This window comes from Aedes aegypti, chromosome 2 (genome assembly GCF_002204515.2).
Source record: "Aedes aegypti strain LVP_AGWG chromosome 2, AaegL5.0 Primary Assembly, whole genome shotgun sequence".
Classification (NCBI taxonomy): domain Eukaryota; kingdom Metazoa; phylum Arthropoda; class Insecta; order Diptera; family Culicidae; genus Aedes; species Aedes aegypti.
Window position 1 is genome coordinate 246,281,336 of NC_035108.1, and position 22,748 is coordinate 246,304,083.

At 37.4% G+C, this 22,748-nt stretch overlaps 1 protein-coding gene across 2 annotated transcripts in view; it reads left to right on the top strand.

Moving 5' to 3' along the window:
* Positions 1 to 4,301: 4,301 nt before the first annotated feature.
* Positions 4,302 to 22,748, top strand: part of LOC5578157 (cytoplasmic protein NCK1) — a 58,439-nt gene continuing 39,992 nt past the window's right edge. The window contains exon 1 of one of the 2 annotated variants that reach the window (XM_021844714.1): positions 4,302 to 4,796. The gene's annotated coding sequence lies outside the window, so the exon portion shown is untranslated. Of the gene's footprint in view, positions 4,797 to 4,887; positions 4,977 to 22,748 lie in introns of those variants that run through there. The other variant, XM_021844717.1, reaches the window with a different exon arrangement.

Consider the following 22,748-nt stretch of genomic DNA (forward strand, 5'->3'; position numbering starts at 1 on the left):
TTTTTTAGCGGTTTTATAGATTTTGAAATGCCCTGTTGCATTTTTGTCGACAAAGTGAACGTCAAACATGATCAAAAGTGTCAAGGTTCATATTTCGAACAATTTTTAAAATTAAATTTTAAATATGTTATAGCCGTTATTTGAGCGGGAAAATTTGCTAAAGTAGTTGCAAGAACATGCTCTTTCGTATTACCAAATAAAAACAAGAATTTATTAAACATTTTAGGACCCAATTATTTAACTGTCCTACCCAGATTTTGCTACCCACTTCCCGCGCCTCTGAAAGAAACCATTTTCATTTGAAAATCTAAAATACATTTTTTTCTTAAATTGTTTTACATTTTACATATATATATTAAGCTTTCATTCCATACAAAACGATTGGAAATCGGTTAAGCTGTTCAAAAGTTATAATTTTTTTTAAATCTTACAAATCTAATGCGCTGAGACCTACAGTGTGTGCCGATAAACAATGACTGATTTTTTATTTTCAAAAAAATATATCTCAATAACTAAAAAACATACATCGCTAAAAATTTGACAGTATACGTAAAATTTTCTGAACTTTCAAGAAAAAATGAGAACAGCGAGAGCCCCTTTGTTCCCGAGGCCTTCAAAACACGAAAAAACGGACACTATTGAGTTTTTTTTATGTAAAAACCACAATTTTTGTGAAATTTTATAATTTTCCTGAAAAGTCAAAATCTTTAGCCTTCATCCAAAGTCAAAATCTTTAGCAATCGTCCAAAAAGATTGAAAATCGGTCGAAGGGTTCAAAAGTTATAATTATTTTAAAAATAAACATTTTGCAAAATCGCGATTTTTCTGGTCACCCTATTTTGGAAATGGTCACCCTAATCAAAAAATCTAAAAATACGTGTATCCTTATTTCGGATAAGGAACAAAATAGCAAATTTTCACGGAATTCGGAGACCCACTAGATCGATTTTTCATGGAATGGCTGTATATATACATCGAATCAATGTATCAATAAATTTATCAAATAATATTATTTATGATATACTGCTTTGTGACTAAAAATGGGTGCACCAACGTGCCAAGTTCTATTTTTCACCAACTTCACCGCGTCGCGAGCCGCTTCGTTATAGTGCGCATCTATGCCCTCCGCCGTGAGCATTATACGCACTAATAGGAATCGAATTGCGACGTGGCGAAGTTGGTCAAAAATCAAACTTCGCACGTTGCAACCCATCCGGATAAAAACGTATCATTCAGTGAATGGAATAAAACATTAATGTACAATATAACGTATTGGATACAATACAGCGTATTGTAATTGAATGTCGAAACAACATTATTCTTGTTTTGGATATACAATTCAAAAACAATATGATATATTGTAACAGAACACTGTGTTGTTTTTAATTGGTTTTATACCTTACAATTTTGGTCAAATTCCTATTTTCGTGTAAAACAACTATTGCTTTTATCTATGTGGCTTTGCTGAAAGAAGTAAACAAAACAAGTTCAGAAAGCAAGAAGCTCAACACATCCCGGGGACGGACCTGGTGTAGTGGTTAGAACACACGCCTCTCACGCCGAGGACCTGGGATCGAATCCCATCCCCGAGGTAGTGACGGCTGACAACAATGTTAGTCGGGAAATACGAAGGCGCATCATCAGCGGAAGTTGTGCCTACTATGGGCTCCAGAAGAAACTACGGTCAAGAAAGATTCACCCCCGCACCAAATGTACGATGTACAAAACGCTCATAAGACCGGTAGTCCTCTATGGGCATGAGGCGTGGACTATGCTCGAGGAGGACTTGCAAGCTCTTGGGGTTTTCGAACGCCGAGTGCTAAGGACGATCTTCGGCGGCGTACAGGAGAACGGCGTGTGGCGGCGAAGGATGAACCACGAGCTCGCTCAACTCTACGACGAACCCAGTATCGTGAAGGTAGCTAAAGCTGGAAGGATACGCTGGACAGGGCATGTTGCAAGAATGCCGGACAACAACTCTGTAAAGATGGTCTTCGCTGCAAATCTGAACAAGAATGCATGGGGCGCAGCGAGCTAGGTGGATTGACCAGGTGCACCAGGACCTGGAGAGCGTGGGTCACAGTTGAGGATGGAAAGAAGCGGCCATGAACCGAGTGAATTGGCGAATTATTGTTGGCGAGGCTTTATCAAGATATTATGTATCCGGTAGAAATCAAGACCAACATGTATTTATAATTATTGTTTTCTCGGGCCCCGTGCGTCGCAGCTAATATGTGAATAGTGCGCTGTGTTCATAAAAATCGTAAGAATGCAGCGCCACACTAAAAAACTGATTTCAAAATGCGGCGAGTTGAGGCGCGTCGCGAGTCTCGCTGGCGCGATCCGGTTTGGTGGCGGTGCGACAATAATTAATGTAAAGCCAAATAAGTAAGTAAGAAAGCAAGAAATGTTGGGTGAAAAATATTCAAAATGTAAAATTAAGTAGTTTTTTAGAAGTCACTTGACATTAGCTGTAACGACGGATGTATATTTACTTCTATAAAAGTTAAAATTATTTTGCTACTTTTGGCATGAATATCCGTTAAGTTGAGGGACAATCCATACAAAATACAAATTCTATACTTTTCATCACTAATTGAAATACAGTTCGTTGAATTGTTTATGTATTGTACAACAATACATGAATTGCTAATCAAGACAATACATGAACAATATATCGTATTGTATTTTTAAAATTTATGTATGAGAAAATATCTATATTTGTATTGTTACGATACTTAACCACCCATACATTATATTGCAAAAATCTCATATACCATACAGTGAACTGTTCAAAACAATATATTGTACTGTAGTCATATTGTCATTTTACAATATACTGTATTGTATTTCCAATATATTGAATGGTGCTGTTATAATACGTTATATTGTTTTTGTATGTTATTTTTTGTCCGGGCAGTTCAAGCGCGCCAAAAACCTTCCGATTAAAAATGTGTTGGCGATGCTTAAGTTGCAACTGTTTGCTATTCATAATGATGATCAGTTTTGTAGTTTTGGGGATATTAATCCCGTTATGCCGGACAGAGATGGGCTGGAAGTGTACACGGGAAAAAATTCTGTGGTAAAAATAACTATTTTAGCTGACTACGCCCATTCTTAAAACTACCATGGAAATTTAGACCAAATTACTATGTTTTCGGTACACCCCACCGCATTACTGGTACATTTGACAGAAATAATTTACAACAATCTGATTCCAACTACAGACATGGTAAAATCAAGCGCATTTCTGATCTGCTGAAAATTGCCGGTGCGAGCGCTTAAGTTAACCCCCTAAAATGGTAGTTTTTCCCGCACAATTTTTTTGCGTGTATCAACATGCCTGTTGCTAGCAAGCATAATGATCCGATAGATAACCGAATGACCGACATGATATAAAACAGAAATATTTTCTTTTCAACGATAGTTTGAACATAGATTGTTCATGGATGCCACGATGAGTTTATCGTGTGTTACCTTAAAGTTCGTTGATAAAGAAGAGGAAATTGAGCAAACCCAGTACGGCAGGTTAGGCTAACTATAGTCTAAATTTAGTCTAATTCGTTAGATTGTTAGCCTAAATTTTTTTCTAACGTTAGGCTAAATTTAGTCTAAAATTAGACAGATCTGACACAGTTTTGTTAGATATGCTGCAAGTTCGAAACGATCAGTTAGACTAAATTTAGACTAACGTTAGCCTAACGTTAGACAAAATTATGTATGGGCTGTTAGATGGATTTTATGCTGCTTGTGCATATCCCAGCTGTCATCCCAGCATGAAGTGTGATTGTAGTAGTGAACTTTTTCGATGTTCACTACCACTACAATCTCACTTCTGCTCAGCATGGAATGATAGCTATACTCCACTGCACTGTGACGTCACGCCTTCATTTTGACAGGTAGTGGTCCTGTTGTTTACGTTTTGTACTTAGACGATTTCTAGAATTCTCGGAGCGATATTCCTATAAATAATTAAAATGCCGTGGAAGTGCTGTGTGTGGAAGTGCAAATCCACTGTTAAATCTCCCGGTATTCGATTCTTCCGTTTTCCCACAGTCGGAAAATGTTTGAAAAAGTTAGCTGAAGAAAGATGTGAAGCCTGGGTAAGACTTAAGTCCTCTTTCTGAATTTTATCGGGATGCAAAATAGTTTCATATTGGCGTGACTTTAACGCTCTTTTCGAAACTTTTACACCCCTCGTCTCAGTTTGTGGCGTAACCTGTGAACGGCCTGCAAGCGAAAAGTTTTTTGTTGACTGATGACGATCAATAATCATCATCATTTTATAGGAGATTGCGGCGAAAAAGGAGTTTTTCCTCGCTCGCCGTCGTCGCCGTCAGTGTTTTTCGGGCTGCGGATAAAGTGCAAGTTTTCTGATTGATTTCGGTCGAGTTCGGTCGCGGAAAGTGTGTGAATCGCGAAAGTGCGTGCGCAATTACCGCAATCGGTAGCCGGGTGGTTCGAAATTGTGGATTTGAGCCGATAAAAGTGAATTTAAAAGTCGCCCATTTTTTGTGTGATCCCCACAGTGAGAGAAAGGAGGAAGAAAAAAAAAAGGTTCACACAGCATTGATTATAGCAAGACGGGGCGGTGCACTGCTGTGTGTGTGCGTATGTATATTCGCCATCTGAAAGTGCATTGGTGTGTGTGAATGGTCGGCGCAGACATCGAAAGACACGGGAGCAGCGAGAGATTAACCCTTGCATGGCCTTGGTTGTGGTTGTGCAGCAGTGAATAAAAACTTCAATCTGCTCCGCTTGTTGGTGTTTTTGTTGGAAGTGAATGGAATAAAATCGTAAGTTTTGATGTTTTCATTTTTTTTCGTGACAATAATAATGGACGACTGTGTTTAGGGCGTGATAAGGCATTCCCTGAATTCTAAACTCGCGATATGGAAGTCGAACGAAACATATTTCGACCATGGTGTGTTTGTTTCTAATTAAAACGTTGATGTGTGATTTGCATTGGTTTGACAGTAGGTATCCTTGAATGAATCACTTTCTTAAAGGCCTAAAATTCAACTAACAATACTTCAGAACCTTCGTATGAGTTGGTTTATAGCGAATATGTTGAATTCAGCTTTGATCGCCGGTTATCATACGAATCGTTTGTCTACATATTGTTGAACCTAGCATACTGCTTGGTTTGCTGATTTCAATCGCGATATCCTGGAGGTGTTCATATAGGGTAAAAAATGCTAAGGCACTTCATGGATTCCATTTGGTATGGGGGTTTTTGTTGGCCAAATTGTCTGAAACTTAGATTCAGTTCAGTTCAGCAGTTAGATTCATTTCAATACGACGCATATTATGATCATATATAAACAAAAAAATATATGTTTTTAACATTGTTTCTAACAGCTATTAACATACATATAGCAGTTATTACTGAAACTTATTTGAAACCTGGATCCAAACTTTTTTTTATCGTAATGATCGACTGGCTGGAGAAAGTGTTGGAGTAGCAATCATCATTCATATGGGTATAAAACATCAACTTTTTCAGTCCTTTGAAACTAAAGTTTTTAAAACTTTGTGTTTTTGTTGAAATATACTCTCATAGCTGCCTTTTGGCTTTTCAATGCTCTGGACAGCAAGTTAATTTTCTCCGAAAAGACTTGCGAAAATTGATTCGCATTGATTTTTATTGTCATTGGTGAATTTAATGCCAAACATCGGTCATGGAATAATTAGCAAAGTAATTCCAACGACAGAATATTATTTGATGAGTTCTCTTAAGGATATTTCTTAATTCAATACCCTGATTGCCCAACATGATGTTAACTTTACATTACAAACAAAACTTGATATTAACAATGCTCTTGAAACTTTAACAAATTCCATTGTTGAAGCCAGGAGCATTGCAATTCCAAAATGTGAAAAAAAAATTTGAATCCGTGATTATAGACGATGATCTTAAACTCTTGATCCGTCTTAAAAACTTGAGGAATAGGCAATTTCAACGCACTCGCGATCCTGCTATGAAAATTGTATGGCAGGATTTGCAGAAAGAAATCAAGAAACGTTTTTCATAATTAGGAAACACAAATTTTGAAAATAAAATTTCTCAATTGGACCCTGGGTCCAAGCCCTTTTGGATTATCTAAAATTTTGAAAAAACCTCAGAAGCTAATACCGGTATTGATAGAGGAAAACAAATTACAGTCGACTCTCCATAACTCGATATTCAAGGGACCATCGACTTATAGAATTATCGAGTTATAGAACAGACCGAAAAAAATAATCACTAAATCAAAGGAACAAATTTCTGTATTTCCAATACATGATATATGATTACTTCTGTAGGAAAACAATATTATTTTTTAATGTAGTGACCGGCCATTTCTTTCCACAAAACTCACAACACACGGGTTATATTAAAACACGTTTTAATCCTTCAAACCAAACCAACAAATTGAGTCTCGAAATTTGAAATTTTCTTAACAGCCTACTTCGATTCAAAAGCCCTTTACTTCGCCTTCCGCTCATTCAAATCTATTCTATGTTTCTATCTTTGTCTATTATATTTTCCTTTGCCCTTCTCATAATCCCTACACCTACCTTGATACCATGATGGCTACAGCGTAGCGTTACGCCATTACCGGGCGTATTGTAGAGCTCCATCTTCGTCGGTCTTGGGCGAAACTTCTCCAGTTGCCCCGAATGTTTATGGTCGCCATGTCCTCTTTTACTGCGTACAACCAGCGTATTCATGGTCTTCCCCGAAGCCTTTACCTGGTTCCCTGCTTGATATTATTTTCGTAATTCTTTTTTCCGACATTCGCACTAAGTGACCAGCTTACTGAAATCTGCCGTATTTTACACGCTTGATTATATTCGCATCTTTGTACACTTGATACAACTCGTGATTCATGCGTCTGCGCCACACACCATTTTCGAGTTTCCCGAGTCCGCAGCACTTTACGCTCGAAAACACCAAGAGCTTTCCGGTCTGACTCTTTCAACGTCCACGCTTCGTGCCCGTAGAGAGCCACCGGAAGAGCCAATGTTTTATACAGGGCGAATTTTGTTTCCGTTTGCAAGCTGCGGGACCTGAGCTGGTTACGTAGTCCGTAAAAAGGCCCTATTCGCAGCCGCAACACGTCTTTTCACTTCGCGGGAAACGTCGTTGTCACATGTCACAAGTGTTCCAAGGTAAACAAATTCTTCAACAACTTCAAATACATCCCCATCACTACCTCAGCACCTACACCACCATGCCTGACTCTATCTCTACCTGCAACCATGTACTTCGTTTTGGTAGAAATTATGGTCAAACCTATCCTCTCTGTCTCCCTCTTCAGAGGCACAAAGGCCTCTTCCACTGACCTGCGATCGATTCCAATTAGGTCGACATCGTCCGCAATGCCAAAGAGCATGTGCGACCTTGAGATAATAGTGCCATTTCTCTGCACGCCAGATAGCACCCTCGAGTGCAATGTTGAACACTAAATTCGAAAGTGCGTCTCCCTGCTTCAATCCGTCTAACGTCATGAACGAGGTTGACGTCTGCGATCCGAACACTTGATTTCGAATTATCCAGCGTAGCGTAGTTTCGCCGGGAAACCATGTTCAGACATTATCTGCCAAAGCTCATTTCTTTTCACTGAATCGTACGCGGCCTTGAAATCAATAAACAGATGGTGAGTCTGCAAGTTATACTCCCGGAATTTATCTAGGATCATTCGCAAGGTAAACATCTGGTCCGTTGTCGAACGGCCCTCACGAAAACCAGCTTGGTATTCGCCGACGAAGGACTCCTCGAGCAGTCGCAGTCTGTTAAACAGGATGCGCGACAGAATTTTGTACGCTGAATCCAGCAGGGTAATTCCTCTGTAATTGGCACACTCCAGTCTGTGTCCTTTCTTGTAGATAGTTCGGATGAGGCCATCCAACCAGCCGGTGGGCAATTCTTTGTCCTCCCATACCTTCAGAAGTACTCGGTGAATCAACTGATAAAGCTGCTCGCCTCCGTGCTTGAGAAGTTCGACCGGGATCTGGTCCTTCCCAGCATCCTTACAGTTCTTCAGCTCGCTGATAGCCTTTTTAACCTCTCCTATGGTCGGCGGGTCCACAGCTTGATCGTTGTCATCTATGTTCTGTCTAATTGAAGGTTTCAAATACAGAGCTTTTGGTTTATGTGCGAATATTATTGATTGAGTTTTGGAAGCATTAGGAGAAATCTTCCATTTTTGCAAGTTTTGAAGAAAACATATCCAAACTTTTTTGCAATCTACTACAGATGACATGCAGGCTTCGTCCTTTGGCGGAGAGGCCCATTCTTCTTTTTCTTGGCATTAACGTCCTCACTGGGACAGAGCCTGCTTCTCAGCTTAGTGTTCTTATGAGAACTTCCACAGTTATTAACTGAGAGCTTTCTTTGCCAAAGTTACCATTTTCGCAGTCGTATATCGTGTGGCAGGTACGATTATACTTCTATGCCCAGGGAAGTCAAGGAAATTTCCATTACGAAAAGATCCTGGACCGACCGGGAATCGAACCCAGACACCTTCAGCATGGCTTTGCTTTGTAGCCGTGGACTCTAACCACACGGCTAAGGAAGGCCCCATGTCATCCGCAAAAAAAGATTTTTGATATTCCAGAGGTAACAGATGTGAAAATATAGTGTAATATTGGCCCCAAAATGCTGCCTTGAGGAACTTGGAGCAGATCTGATAATTAACCTGAAGTGTATGATTTGGCAGATAACTTTGGATTATTCTAACAATGTATGTTGTAAAATTTAAGTTTATTTTCTTTTACAATCAAGCTTCATGCCAAATACCTACTGTGGAATGCTTTTGTCTAGAAAGGCAAGACCAGTAAAATAGCCTTCAAATTTGTTGGAACGGATCAAATTTGTTATACGTAAAAGCTGATGAGTGTTCGAATGTCCATGTCGAAATCCGAACTGTTCATTGGCAAATATTAAATTTTCGTTGATGTTAACCATCATTCTGTTCAGAATGACCTTTTTCAAAAAGTTTACTGATCGAGAAAGGCAAGCTGATTGGACAATAGCTGGGAGCTTCTGCGGGATTTTTGTCCAGTTTAAAAATTGGTACAACCTAGGCATTTTTCCATTTGTCAGGAAAATATGCGAACTGAAAACGTTTCAGCATTGTTTTTTCATAAGGGCTTGTCTGCATTCATCGATTGCTCTTCGTCATTGCTCTTTTTGCGTTATTGCAGAGAACTGATTCTCTTTTCCAGGACCGGATTTACAAATGTGGGGGCCCTGGGGCCATTGACTTGTGTAGGCCCTTTCCCAGAAACACATTTTGATAAATTAGAATAGATTAGATATTTTCAATGTTTTTGTAAGGTTTTCATTGTCAGAAGTCATGTTTATATGTTCACAGGTTAAATTCAATGCTTATTCGACAACAATAAAGTTTATATGATGGGGCCTAGATAGCAGTAGCGGTAAACGCGCAGCTAATCAGCAAGACCAAGCTGAGGGTCGTGGGTTCGAATCCCACCGGTCGAGGATCTTTTCGGGTTAGAAATTTTCTCGACTTCCCAGGGCATAGAGTATCTTCGTACCTGCCACACGATATACGAATGCAAAAATGGTCATTGGCACAGTAAGCTCTCAGTTAATAACTGTGGAAGTGCTCATAAGAACACTAAGCTGAGAAACAGGCTCTGTCTCAGTGGGGACGTAATGCTAGAAAGAAGAAGAAAGTTTATATGATGATTCCTTTATTATTGGTACCTTAATTCAAATTATGCTTATTCTATTCCTGTTGAAAATGAACTTGAATATTGATGTTGTTGAACATACAGATTTATCTAACAGTTTTGAGTTTAAGAAATTGACTTAAGACTGTAGCAGGTCTTTTTTCTAAAAACTTGGTTGCCTTTTTTATGCAAGTCTATAAGAAGTCTCTATTTTTAATAGAAAGTCTCTAAGGTCTCTAGTTTAATCAAAATGGTATCTGAAGTCTCTTTTTTCCTTATTCTTATTACAGTGAATGCTGATGCAAAATAGAACACTTTGACGTGACTAATCCGCAGGTGCTTCAAGAATTTCGTCGCACATGCCTCGAGGAAAAACTTTAATATACTTTCAGGGACTCCGACAGAAAATCTTTTAGCAATTCCAGATATTCTTCCAGTGATTTTTCAAAGGATGCTTGGAGGATTTTCTTGAGCACTCCAAAGATATTACCTCCAGTATATTTTTCAGGGAAGCTATACTAGGAGTTGCTACAGATATTTTTTCACTAATCCTTCCAACGAATTCTCCAGTTGTTACTTTAAGAGATCTTACAGATTTTTCAAAGATGTTCCAAAGGTAAATCTTTTAGTATATACTAAGGAAATCGATAATCTCCGGAAAGTTATTTGGGATTTAGGACTCTCTTGAAAAATATCTGAGAATCTTTAGAGCAATTCTTGATAGAACCTCTAAGGTAATTTTTTATGGTTATCCTTGGAAAAATTCAGGATATATTCTTGAAATATCCGAAACAAAATGCTTGGACGAATTCCTTAGCAAAATTCTTGGAGAAATTCCACGGGAAATAAGAATTTAATGCTTTTCTGAAGAAATCTTCGGAATAATTGGCTTTGGAAAAATACCTAAATGCTTAAGAAATTTCTAGAATTGTTATTTACAATCGGTAATACGAGCAGTAATACTGCCATGATGTCACGCGGAATTACAAAGGTGAAATGTCTGACCTAATTCTATGATGAAGAATCAAACTCTTATCTTCTGGTTCTTATAAGAATACGTTTTGTTTTTGTGTTTCTTTTTGGTCCATTTTCGGTCTCTTTTTAATTCCTGTCTAGTCTCTTGGTCTCTTTCTTCAAGTTAGATGTCTCTAAAGTTCCTATATTCAAGGTAGTGTTCAATATGCAGTTATGCAGTGTGTTCGATAGAGAATAGCTTTAGAAAATCGCTCTACTTGTTTATCCAAATCGTTTTCGAATCTTCTTGTTTCTCGTGAAGTGTGGGTTCGATTCCCGCTACAGTCCGGAAAACTTTTCGTCAGGAAAGAATTTCGACTGTGCTACTGGGCGTTGCATGCTAGTCCGTTGTCTAGTGTGGTGCTTCCTTCAAAGGACAAATCGTCCACTGGTGCAGGTGTCTTTAAAAAAAATCAATTTTGAATGTTCTGATATTTTGTTTTAGTAATTTATTTTAAACTGATAAATTTTGCATAAAATTCCGCCCATTATTCCGGATTTCTTAAAATAAAATTGAATGTTTCAAAATATAGGATTGATTCATGTACTATTGCATTAATTCTAATTAATCGTAAGAGTTTAACTACAAATCTCGAAAACTTATTCAAATAGTCTCAAGTCAGAATAGTGAACAAACTTAACGATCCTACGTGTTTCGCAGACGAAATTCCACACGTTCCACTCTTACCCAACTAGATTTTTCACTTTTAGAACGTTCAATTCCGGAATTGCAAAACGGCGTAAGTTAGAATGTCAATTTTCGCAATCCAACCGATACTTTCACCGCTCCGTTGTATGGAGAGACAAAGTGACTTAACCACGAATCAAAACAAAACACTGCTTGAGCCGATTTTACACTGGTAGAAAAACGACGAAAGTAACTGAATGAAATTATTATTTTGTTATAATAATTTTTGTGGGAAATACCAGAAACTACCTAGTTTTTGAACGCAAGCTGATTGTATGCAAAATTTGAGCCATGTACACGACGAAGAAATGTTAAAAATGTTACTCATTTTAAAACAGTTTTAGAAGACAGGTTGTTATTCTTCCTAATTAATTTTCTCAAAACCGTATGAAAGTTACTTACGTCGATTTGAAAAAGTAATCGAGAAATATGTTTGTCAAGGTTTGTGGGGGCCCCTAAAATGAGGGGATCCGGGGGACATAGCCCCCTCGGCTTCCCCATCGATGCGGCCCTGCTTTTTTCGTAACATATTTCTATGCTGTATGATGAAGAATTGCTTGATTAACAAGAAATATTACAGACTTAGCTAATTTAGCGAAGTTATTAGCGAAAGAGAGGATTGATGAGGAGAAATCGCTCATGTCGGTTAGGGCTTTCTGAAGTAACAGTGTAGATTTGGTAAATATATCAACCAAGAATGGTAAGCTACACTCTGGAACCGCTTTAGGTTTTTGCCGTTCATTTGCCTGCTGCGAGCAGGTTCGGTTCGTTTGCGCGAAAGGTAATCCCAAAAATTAGACTTATGATTGCCCATGCCATTTGCGCATACAAACTTTTTGGTATCTTCCTTCACATGACAGACGTCCTAGCGTGAGAAAAACCTCCGCATATCATGCATTTAACATCCATGCGGCCATGTTTGGTACCATGACCTCACTTTTGGCACTTTTATTGAAGTGAATTAAATAGTATTCTTGAGAAAACCCTTCATGACGAATACCAAATTGGGTTCCCTTTTTCATAATGATTACTTAGACTGGGGAAAATCCAATCATATATTCCATTTTTGATCTCCTCAGGTGACTTATTGTCACTTGAGAGACCTTTCATGTTTTGTCGGCATAAGTAAAAAAATGTGCTTTCTTCGAGATTTTTGAGAAGAAGTTCGCGATCTTTTCTATTATCATCATAAATCACTCGTCCTTATGATGTGTTGTAACATAAAACTCTTTTTAGTAATCAGTCACCGAAACTGAATGAATTGCATACTCGCGTTTGCTACTGTCAATAGAAAAAATCCATCACCCATCCACCAATCAGTTTCGCCAAAGCATGATTATGAACCAGTTGGCAATAATACGGCAAAGATCCGTCCTGTAAATACGAAAAGCTTCTGCCTGACACACTCTACTCCGAAGTGTCCCATGCTGAGTTTGCGTGTCTTTAGTAGTGTTAGTGTTTATGGCACTGTTTTCATCATGCTTATGTTTCCTCTTGCCAGGGATTGGGGCGTATAACTTTCGTCCTTTCCTGTGTACATTGTTTCCACCATCCTTTCCAAACTTATGGCCATCGAGGCGAATCACCCTTCCCGGAATGTACACAGTGTTGGACGATACATTGGCAACTTTTTCGATTTTCCATACACAATGGTCAACTTAAGAGAGTTATTATTGAACCGATTTGAATACAATTTTCATAGTTCTTCAGACATAACATGAATTTCAACATACATGTTTGCGTGATTTTTCCAACTAGTTCAAGTCAAGCAATAACGGTTTGACCGTTTGAATAAAGAGATTTTTTGAATAAAATTCAATAATTACAATACTCAATACTTTGAAGGAATTGCTTTGTGGTATTTCAGCAAAGCTGTAGATGAACAAGAGATAAATAAGTTAGCTAGAGACAGTTTTTGTTTAGGGCTTTGTATTGTTAGATAAATAGTTCATAGATACTCAATAAAAATTTCACTCCATAAAAATCGTTATTACTTTTGAACTTGTGATTGGGAAAAATACTCAAAACTTACATCTGACGTCTTGTGAAAAGTTAATTGAAATCGGTCCATAAAGTATGAAATCTAGCCTAGAAAACTTGATCATTTTGTATAAAAAATTTAAAAAAGTTTCAAATTTGTTTTCCAATACTGTAGATATGTTGAACTTTATCGTACGTTAACGAGGAAAAGCCAAGTCTAGCTGTGGCGGTGTCGCGGAACGTGTTTTCGTTTATTTTATATCGGAGGCTTTTGTTTTCCCGACAATCATCAGTCGAGGCCTCTCCAGTCGAGTACAAGTTGAGGATTTCCTCGCTAAGAAATTGTCCTTTTACCTCTCATCATAACCCGTGCCCCAATCTGATGGTGGTTTGGTGTATGCGAGTCAGAAATTAAAATGGTTAATCCAGACCATGGCAATGAATAGCTAAGTGACACATCTCATGTGCTGTGTGCTAAAGCTATTAACCGAGCCAAAAAGCGGATACTGAAATATATCTTCCTACGCACCGGTGGGGGAGTATTTTTTTGAAAGAAAGAGAGAGACATCACCTTCGGTTTAATGATTCAAATTGTATTTGGTTGCGACAATGAGTTGATTTCGTATTCTTGCTTTATTTTGTATGTTCGTAGGCCAGGTCGTCCGGTCTAGCTTGCTGTTTCTTCGCATTGAAGTGCTTGGTTTAGTTTCCCACGGGCTGACCTCGTCCAATTTTCTGTATGAATTGCGTATGCGGCTTGATTTCTTCTTTCCGTTTATATAATAGTGATTTCAATTATGTGTAATTTTTAAATGATATAAATCGCACCCGTTCTTATAGTAACTTTTTGTTCTGTTTGATTGAGTGAATTTCTTCATATAGAAAATGTTAGAATTTTATGGTAAGCTGTTAGACAACTTGGGTAATTATACGACTGTTCTTTTTTTAGAGAGTTATTTATTATATTTAAACAAGTCTCTATTTTGAATAGAATGTCTTTTAAGCCTCTTTTTATTTTTTTTTTTGAAACACGATATTCTTGAGGCTGCAGATATTCCTATGTGACTATTCCATTGATTCTTCTGGAATTCTTTCGCGGATTCCTTGAGGAAAAAGTTCTGAGATTCTCCAAAAATTTCTACGAAATCTATCAGATAAATTTATTACACAAAAATTTTCTTGACAAAATCTTACTAAACAAAAATTTTGAAGGAAATTCCTGTAGGAATCTCTGAAGCAGTTTCTCGAAAACTTATTCAATTAGCCTCAAGTCATAAAAGTAAACAAACTTTATCGATCTTACGTGTTTCGCAGACAAAGTTCTACACGTTCCACTCTAAACCAACTTGATTTTTCACTTTTAAAACGTTTTAAATTTCCGAATTTACAAAACGACTTAAGTAAGATTTTCAACTTTCGCAAACCAACCGGTACTTTCACCGCTCCATTGTATGGAGAGACAAAGTGACGTAACCACGAATCTACACAAAACACTACTTGAGTCGATTTTACACTGGTACAAAAACGTCGCAAGTAACTGAACAAAACGGCTCATCATATTTTTTTATGGAAAATAATAGAAACTACCTTGTTTTTGAACGCGGACGGATAGTATGCACACGGCGAAAAAAATGGTAAAACGATGATTCATTTTAAAACAGATGTAGAAGACATGTTGTGATTCTTCCTTTAAACGTTGGTTTAAAAAAGCAATCGAGATTTCTGGTGATGTTTACTGGATAAATTCTACAGTATGCCTTATGAGAAAAAAAATATGCGTAAATCGCCATTACATGTTTTAATGTAGTTTTTATATGGAAAATAGAAACGCAGCAAAAATTTGATTCGTTATTTGTATTTTTCAATCTGTTTTTCGCTTCGGACATGATTTGTATCTGTTACTTTCCCCCTTACTAGAAAGAAATTGAAAGCATACCTTCATATTTTAGTATGCTGTCATCGAGTTGTATATCTTTGTGATTATATTGTCGCACCGCCACCAAACCGGATCGCGCCAGCGAGACTCGCGACGCGCCTCAACTCGCCGCATTTTGAAATCAGTTTTTTAGTGTGGCGCTGCATTCTTACGATTTTTATGAACACAGCGCACTATTCACATATTAGCTGCGACGCACGGGGCCCGAGAAAACAATAATTATAAATACATGTTGGTCTTGATTTCTACCGGATACATAATAGCTTTTAGAACATCAAAAATGAGATGAGATTCCTCACAGGCCTTGTCGCGAACATTCGCCCATGTCAAAAAAATGATTTAACATATTTTAGCATATACGACTCATTCTGGAGAGCTGTGTTTGAACCTTCATATAAGTGTGATAAGCGGCTCTGTTTTGCTAAAAACCTATGGGCAAGTACTGATCTAAGTTGTTTCTAATCAAAGGAACAAGCTTCTACCTTAAGAATCTCTTATATACCTTTGTATTGCTTGTTTATTGCACATTAACAAAAAATACTGGCAGATCAAATCTATAAAACGCAAATGCTCCCAAAACCATGACCTTGGCAAAATATTTTACTGTGACACGAAAAACACGTTCTTTACGACCTCCTCCATGCTCTGATCCTGAACAAACTAATATTTTCAACTATTAAGGGCGATTGTCGAAGGTGGAAGGTTTATCACCAATTATTTTGCTTTAGTATATTTGTCCTGTATCGCTATAATTATGTAAGAATCAGAGTTGCTTAGTATCAATCATATCAGCTGATGGCTGATGGTCTAAAACTATCACTATCACTTGCGAGCTATCAATATCACTTTGATTTGACAACCAACAGCAGTGATGCGACATCGCACTCTAGATCATAATCACTGCGGAATGAGTGATCACGTGGTAATTGGGTCCCAAAATTTGTAATGAAATCTTGTTTTTATTTAATAACACGAAAAAGCATGTTACTGTAATTACTTAAGCAATTTTTCCCGCTCAAATAATGGCTTTATCATGTTCAAACTTTAATTTAAAAATTTGGTCCATAAATGAACCTTGACACTTTTGATCATGTTTGACGTTCGCTTAGTCGACAAAAACACCACAGGGGTTTTAGTTCGACCACTGGGGTTGTTCCTATCTGACATTTCGTAAGGGACACGGAAAACAAAATAAACCCAAAATTTGAGTTTAAGCCAAAGAATGTGACAAAATCTAATAAAAATGTTTTTGGGCTTAAACCAACGGAAAACATTAGAAAATTGAGTAAACATGTGTTTTTGGCCTAAACTTAAGCGTTTGGCACTAAAATTGGGACAGGGCTTTAGGACCCAATTATCCATGCTCTTACTGTTTTTCAGTGACCAACAAATAGTTTCAACCTATCTTCAACACTGTCAAAAATATCGTACTGATAAATGGCCATTTTAGCTGCTTAATTTAAGGCTAAACTTAACCCATCAGTGATATCCATAGTCTATCGCCATCAATGCACTTGTGATGGAGTAGACGGCGTGATGTTGATATGATGTAGATTGATCCGAATTGTATCGCAGTCGGCCTGTACAAATCAGCAAATTTTAAGCGTTGATAGTGACAGCGAGCAACTCTGGTAAGAATTAAAGAGTTCAAAAAAATAATAAGAGACGAAATCTGATCATATTGAAAATAAGTCAGCTAGCAACTATGCCATATCCATTACGCAGCACTGCCAATGTTGAATCCCACGCTTAAAGTGGGTCACAGGTTTCATGTGTTGAATTTACACCGATTTGGGTAACGAATGAAAAATTGACTGAATGTGTGGAAAACCAATGCACATTGGTCCCAGAGCCATACCTAGGAAGACAAAAATGATTGCACCTAAACCGTCAATTTTAGATATATGGTGTCTTCGGCAAAGTTTCTCCATATTTTTCAGAAATTTTTTTCAGTGATGTGAAACTAGGGTAGCCCACATTGTTTACGAGATCAGCACATTTTTTTTTGTGGACGCATTTAGGCCTACATAACGTTCTACAATGTTTTAGAACGACCGATTTGGAGCAACTTTGTTGAAGAACCCAAATTTCTATCTCTTATGGTTCGCGAGTTATGACTTTTTTTAAACAAGAAAGTTAGGGTGGTACTGAAATTTTTTTTTTCTTGATAAGTTTTTGTACGATAATACATATATATTAAATTTTAAATGACATTACATACAGTTATTTCGGTTGTTCCAGCAAATATATCTTTTTTTCGCTTTCTTTACCATATAATATTCGGTTTATGGTGAATATATCGTAAAGCGTAGATTTTTTATAAATACTTTGTATTCAGAATTTTCAATTTTGCACATTTTTTGCTGAAGGCACCAAAGAGCTATCTTGATTATTTTTCATGTTATGGACACTTTTCGTTTAAAAACACATTATTTTCATAACCTTGTCAATCTTTTCAAACAAAAAAAGTTTTCACAGTTTTTTCACCATAAACAGAGAAACAGATAATCTTTTTAATGGCGAAAAAAGATTGAAAATCCGTTTGCGCCTCTTGGAGATCTTGGCATTTAAAAAACAACCATATTTTCGAAGAAAATTTCTGATAACTCTGTAACCATAAGAGATAGAACAGTAGTTTCTTCGGCAAAAGGTTGCGCAATTAAAAGTTATAAAAGTGCTCGGAACAATGATTTTGCGAGAAATTATCGTATAAAAGTTATACGATATTAAGATAAAAAACTGAGTTTTCAGTACTACCCTAACTTTCTTGTTTAAAAAAAGTCATAACTCGCGAACCATAAGAGATAGAAATTTGGGTTCTTCAACAAAGTTGCTCCAAATCGGTTGTTCTGAAACATTGTAGAACATTATGTAGGCGTATATGCGTCAGCAAAAAAGTTTATATGCTGATTTCGTAAACCATGTGGGCCACCCTAGTTTCACATCACTGAAAAAATGTCTGAAAAATATGGAGAAACTTTGCCCAAGACACCATATATCTAAAATTGACGGTTTAGGCGCAATCATTTTTGTCTTCCTAGGTATGACTCTGGGACCAATGTGCAATGTAATGAGTAGAGCATGCTTTATGCAAAGCATGAAAATTGCAACCGACACTCGTGTATTCAGAAAATATGCTACTTCAGAAGAAGCAACATTTTTGTTTGAGCCGTTTTCAGCGTGTGTGTAAAAGTGTTGGACAAGTGTGCTGCTCGATTGGAACGACATTGACAGTAAATTTGGAATTCCAATTAGAACATTTCGTTTCTTTGCTTATAGTTTCTTTAGTAAGAGTATACTACGGTAGCCAGAAATTACTTTCGCACACGAAAACAATGAAAATAACGCTTGTGTATGCAAAATTCACGTCCAAACAATTTTCCCTTTTTTCTGGACCATATTGTAGACTGTTTTAAGAAATTTCTGGAAGAGTCTTTGGAGGAATTCTAGTACGAATCTCTAGAGAAATAAAAAGGGATCTCTGAAGTATCTTAGAAAAATCAGACTGTTTCACGCGAGGGATATGTATTGCGTAAATTGAAAACTCGGTTCAACCGCGTAAAATCATCGGTGGTTCTCGACGAATTATACAAAAAAAAGCTTTCGAATTTTTGGGTTGGGTTGAGAGTTTTAATATTTTAGCTTTAAACCCCAAGAGCCCATTAGGAGTCATCATTAAACCCCAAAAGAGAGCCCAAAAACTTACCGTGAATTCCAATGATCCCGTAGAGAATCACCAAGACCCTGTTACGAAACTTCAACATTCCCCTAAGATTTATCAGGTTTTCGTTTGCAATCAATAGCTTTCCGGTAGGAATGTTTAAGTTCTAGGTAGGTATCTTTAGCTGTGAATTTAAAGTTCACAGATTCGGTCGTATTTTGCTCAAAATACCTAATATATCATTGAAAAATGCCGGGAGTAAGCTACTTATTTCCAGATTCCGTTTGAAATTCACAAAATTCTTCTGGAAATGTTTATGATTCTGAAAGTTATTCTTAGAATTACGACAAAACTCCATGGATCCCATTAGAAATTTCCTGGGTTCGAATAGATAGCAATCCCTAGTTTCTTACAAGGAGTCAACTAAACCCCATAGATAATTTCCCGGATCCCGCTGACAATAGCTTGGATTCAACTCCAACTGAAAGGAACTTGCTGGAAAGCCCTTGGATATCACAGATAATTCCTAGATTCTCCAAAGAACCGCTGAAAATACAAAATATTTCTGAACAAACTTTTATGGGCTGTCCATTAACCTTCCGGTTCCGTCGCGCGGTTTGCCACTGTCAGAACCACCTCGCTGCTGTTGTGAACGAAAAGCGAGGTTTTTTCAGCAGTGTTGGTCAAAATACAACAGCGCAACGACTGAAGTGTTAATTACGTACGACAATTTTGGTTTTCTTTCAGAGCCCCTATGGTGAGATTTTATGTATGAAATTGTATGCCGTGTAAGAAATCTCCAACCCCCATCATCCCTTATGTAATTATTGGACGGCCCCTTAAAAGTTTCGCAAGGAGATTAAGATTGCGCTTGGATTCTGCTAAGATTTCTTAGGCTTTGGTTGAAAGTACTGCGAATCTTGTTAAGAGTAAAAAATTCTCAAAGATTTCATTAGAATTCCGCTCAGAATTTTCATCATTCTACCGGAAGCTTTTACGGTTCTGTTAGGAATCCTGAAAATCACTCCTGGAAACGTATGGATCCTGTATAAATTCTTTAGAGGCCCGTTAGGTATTCTCAGGATCCAAATGAGAACCCTCAAAAAATCCCAGGGAATCCCAGGAGTCCAGATTATGCTGGGGTCGCTCTAACAATCTCAGGAAAGTAAGTAATCCTCTGGATCTCGCACAGCCACCTCAGCGTTTAACTTTGATTGAGCTACCTACAGTAATTGGGAGTAGGCAAATCATATCATAATTGTTCACACTTAGATTAAATTACTGGGGTCGGTACAATTTTACTGGGTTTTGGAACTTAGCTTAGCTTAGCTTAGCTTAGACTGACTACACATATCAATGGTTGCTATTCCGTGATTGACCGAAGTCAGTGAAAATGCACAAAGAATCAACTAGAAGTTCGGTTGGGATTGGCCATAATCTTCTTCAGTGTGCATAATTCAGTGCCTCTATTTATACAGGGTCAATAACGGCGCCGGCCACGTCCTTGCAGTCAGGTGGGATTGGGGGAAGGAATGTTAGTATGTAACCTTTGCTATTTGGAGACCGTGTTTGCCTCTGCATCTCCACAAAGGTTACTGGGAGGGATGTTTGTTAATGGGAAGGATCGTTGGGTCACAGGATTCACTTTGATAAGCGATTAGACCATGATAAATAATTATTTGTGAGATATAAACATGCTTATATGTAAATATGATATTTTCATTTGATATGAACAACATCTATGTAGAGAAAAAATATGCCGACACTTGATGTGACGAACGTTTCAAAGTTTGTTGAATAAAGTGAACCTTCTGGAAGTCTACACTTGAAGTGTCGAACCATTCATAGTTTTTTTTTTATAACAAAAATAAAGGTAAAAAGAAGAAAGTGTTTTGAATAAAAAAAATTTAGACATAAATAATTTATGAATCAAAGCTTATGTCGACACTCACAGTGACGAACCATTCATATTTTTTTTTTTTTTGAAAAAATCATATTTACGTCTCACCGTTGTAACGATTAAGGGTGCAATCATACATATTTTATAGATTAGAAACAGTAGCATAAAACGAGCTCACCAATTGATCCGTCATCCTTGAGCAGCAACAATCCTCTTTGAACTTCACTCCTTTAATAGGCTATATAAAAGCACTCAGAGAAAATAGGCGTGCAACCCGTGAGGGAAAACAACTGACGACTGCTCGGGCTTTCTTGACGCACTGCCCAGGAGCAAGCTTCAACGTCGGAAGATCAAAAAGAACTCCAATTTTACTGGGTTTTGGAACTACCGAAAAAGTCAGTAAAATGAAAACTGTCGCCACGCGTGATTGAAAAGCAAATTTCACCATGTTTTATTTTTTATCGATGTATGATATAAAAAGAAAGCTCTCTGCAAAATTTCAATGAAAATCTCTGTTTTTCGATTTCTGACATTTTTTTTTAGATTACTGACTTTTTCGGTAGTTCCAAAACCCAGTTATTTTTACCGAACAGATTGAGTGTGTTATTTGTCGCTACAGAAATTAAAATCCTCTCTGTCGTCTAAATACCTACAAAAAAAAAAAACAAGTAAACTACCTATGTAGTTAATTGTTGCACCCCAGAAATGATTTTTTGGTCTAACAAGGTTTTTGAAGTCAATTTATGGTGAAGATGAAACGAAGCCAAATCTCAACCCTTCAAAAGCACAAACCCAAAGAACCAAACAACCACTCAAGCCGAAACCCTGACGGATTGGTCATCAGCGAGTGATAAGTCAATCAAGCCCTTAGCCTGAGCGGCTGTCCAGTAGTGTGGGACAAAATTTAGATTCTCGCTCCAGTCCACTTTTTGGCTTTTAGGTCCCAGAAAAAACAGTGCAAAATTTCAGCTCGATCGGTGAAACTATATTTACGCGCCAGCCGTTCAAAGTTTGTATGGGATTTATTATGGGAAAACATACTTTTGCAAAGAAAAATCGCCAGAGGTCGATCAATTTCACCCAAATTTACGGTATCAAGGATAAGTTGGATTCTGAAAAAAATCTGAGTAGTTGTCCCATAAAAAAATTAATTCCATTCTTATAAAATTCAAGCCAGATGCTAAGTATCTTTTTCATATAAACAAAAAACTGTTTTATTGGCTGATTTTGTTCGACATTATTGAACAGATTTGTTGTGGACTACAATAAGTTTGGCCCCCCAACAAATTTTGTTGCTGAGATTTGGCCCGCGGTTCTAAAAGGTTGGACAAACCTTGTCTAGATTCTGGAGTTGTAGTCTTGAAAATCCACACAGATGATATTTTAAAAGCATCTTTACAAATGTCCTAGGCATGTCGCGGAGCACCTGTAAAGGCTTCGCAGAGCATCAAGATTACAAACCGTTAATGGCATTTCCCATATATTATTATTATTATTATTATTATTATCTTTATTATCGAGACTTTCCCATATATTAACCCACATTTCACACTCAAGGGTCTGATTGTGCTCCTAATCCACGCTCAGTTCTTATCTCAGTTAAATCTTCTCGTCAGCTTGAAAACATATTTTCCTGAAGTATAAATGATTTCAATAAATGTTAACCGTATTATGCAGTAGTTTGAATAGGATCACTTAATCAGAATACCAAAAAAAAAAAATCTGATTGCAGTGGAAACTTTTCCATTGTTTTTACATTCATGCAGTCTTTAATCAACACTACAAAATACAGCGATCATCATCGCTCCCTGGAAAACATAATTCCAAGCCAAGGGATTGTTCGCAACTGGAGGTTTATGAATTGATATCAAGAAGTACAGTAGAA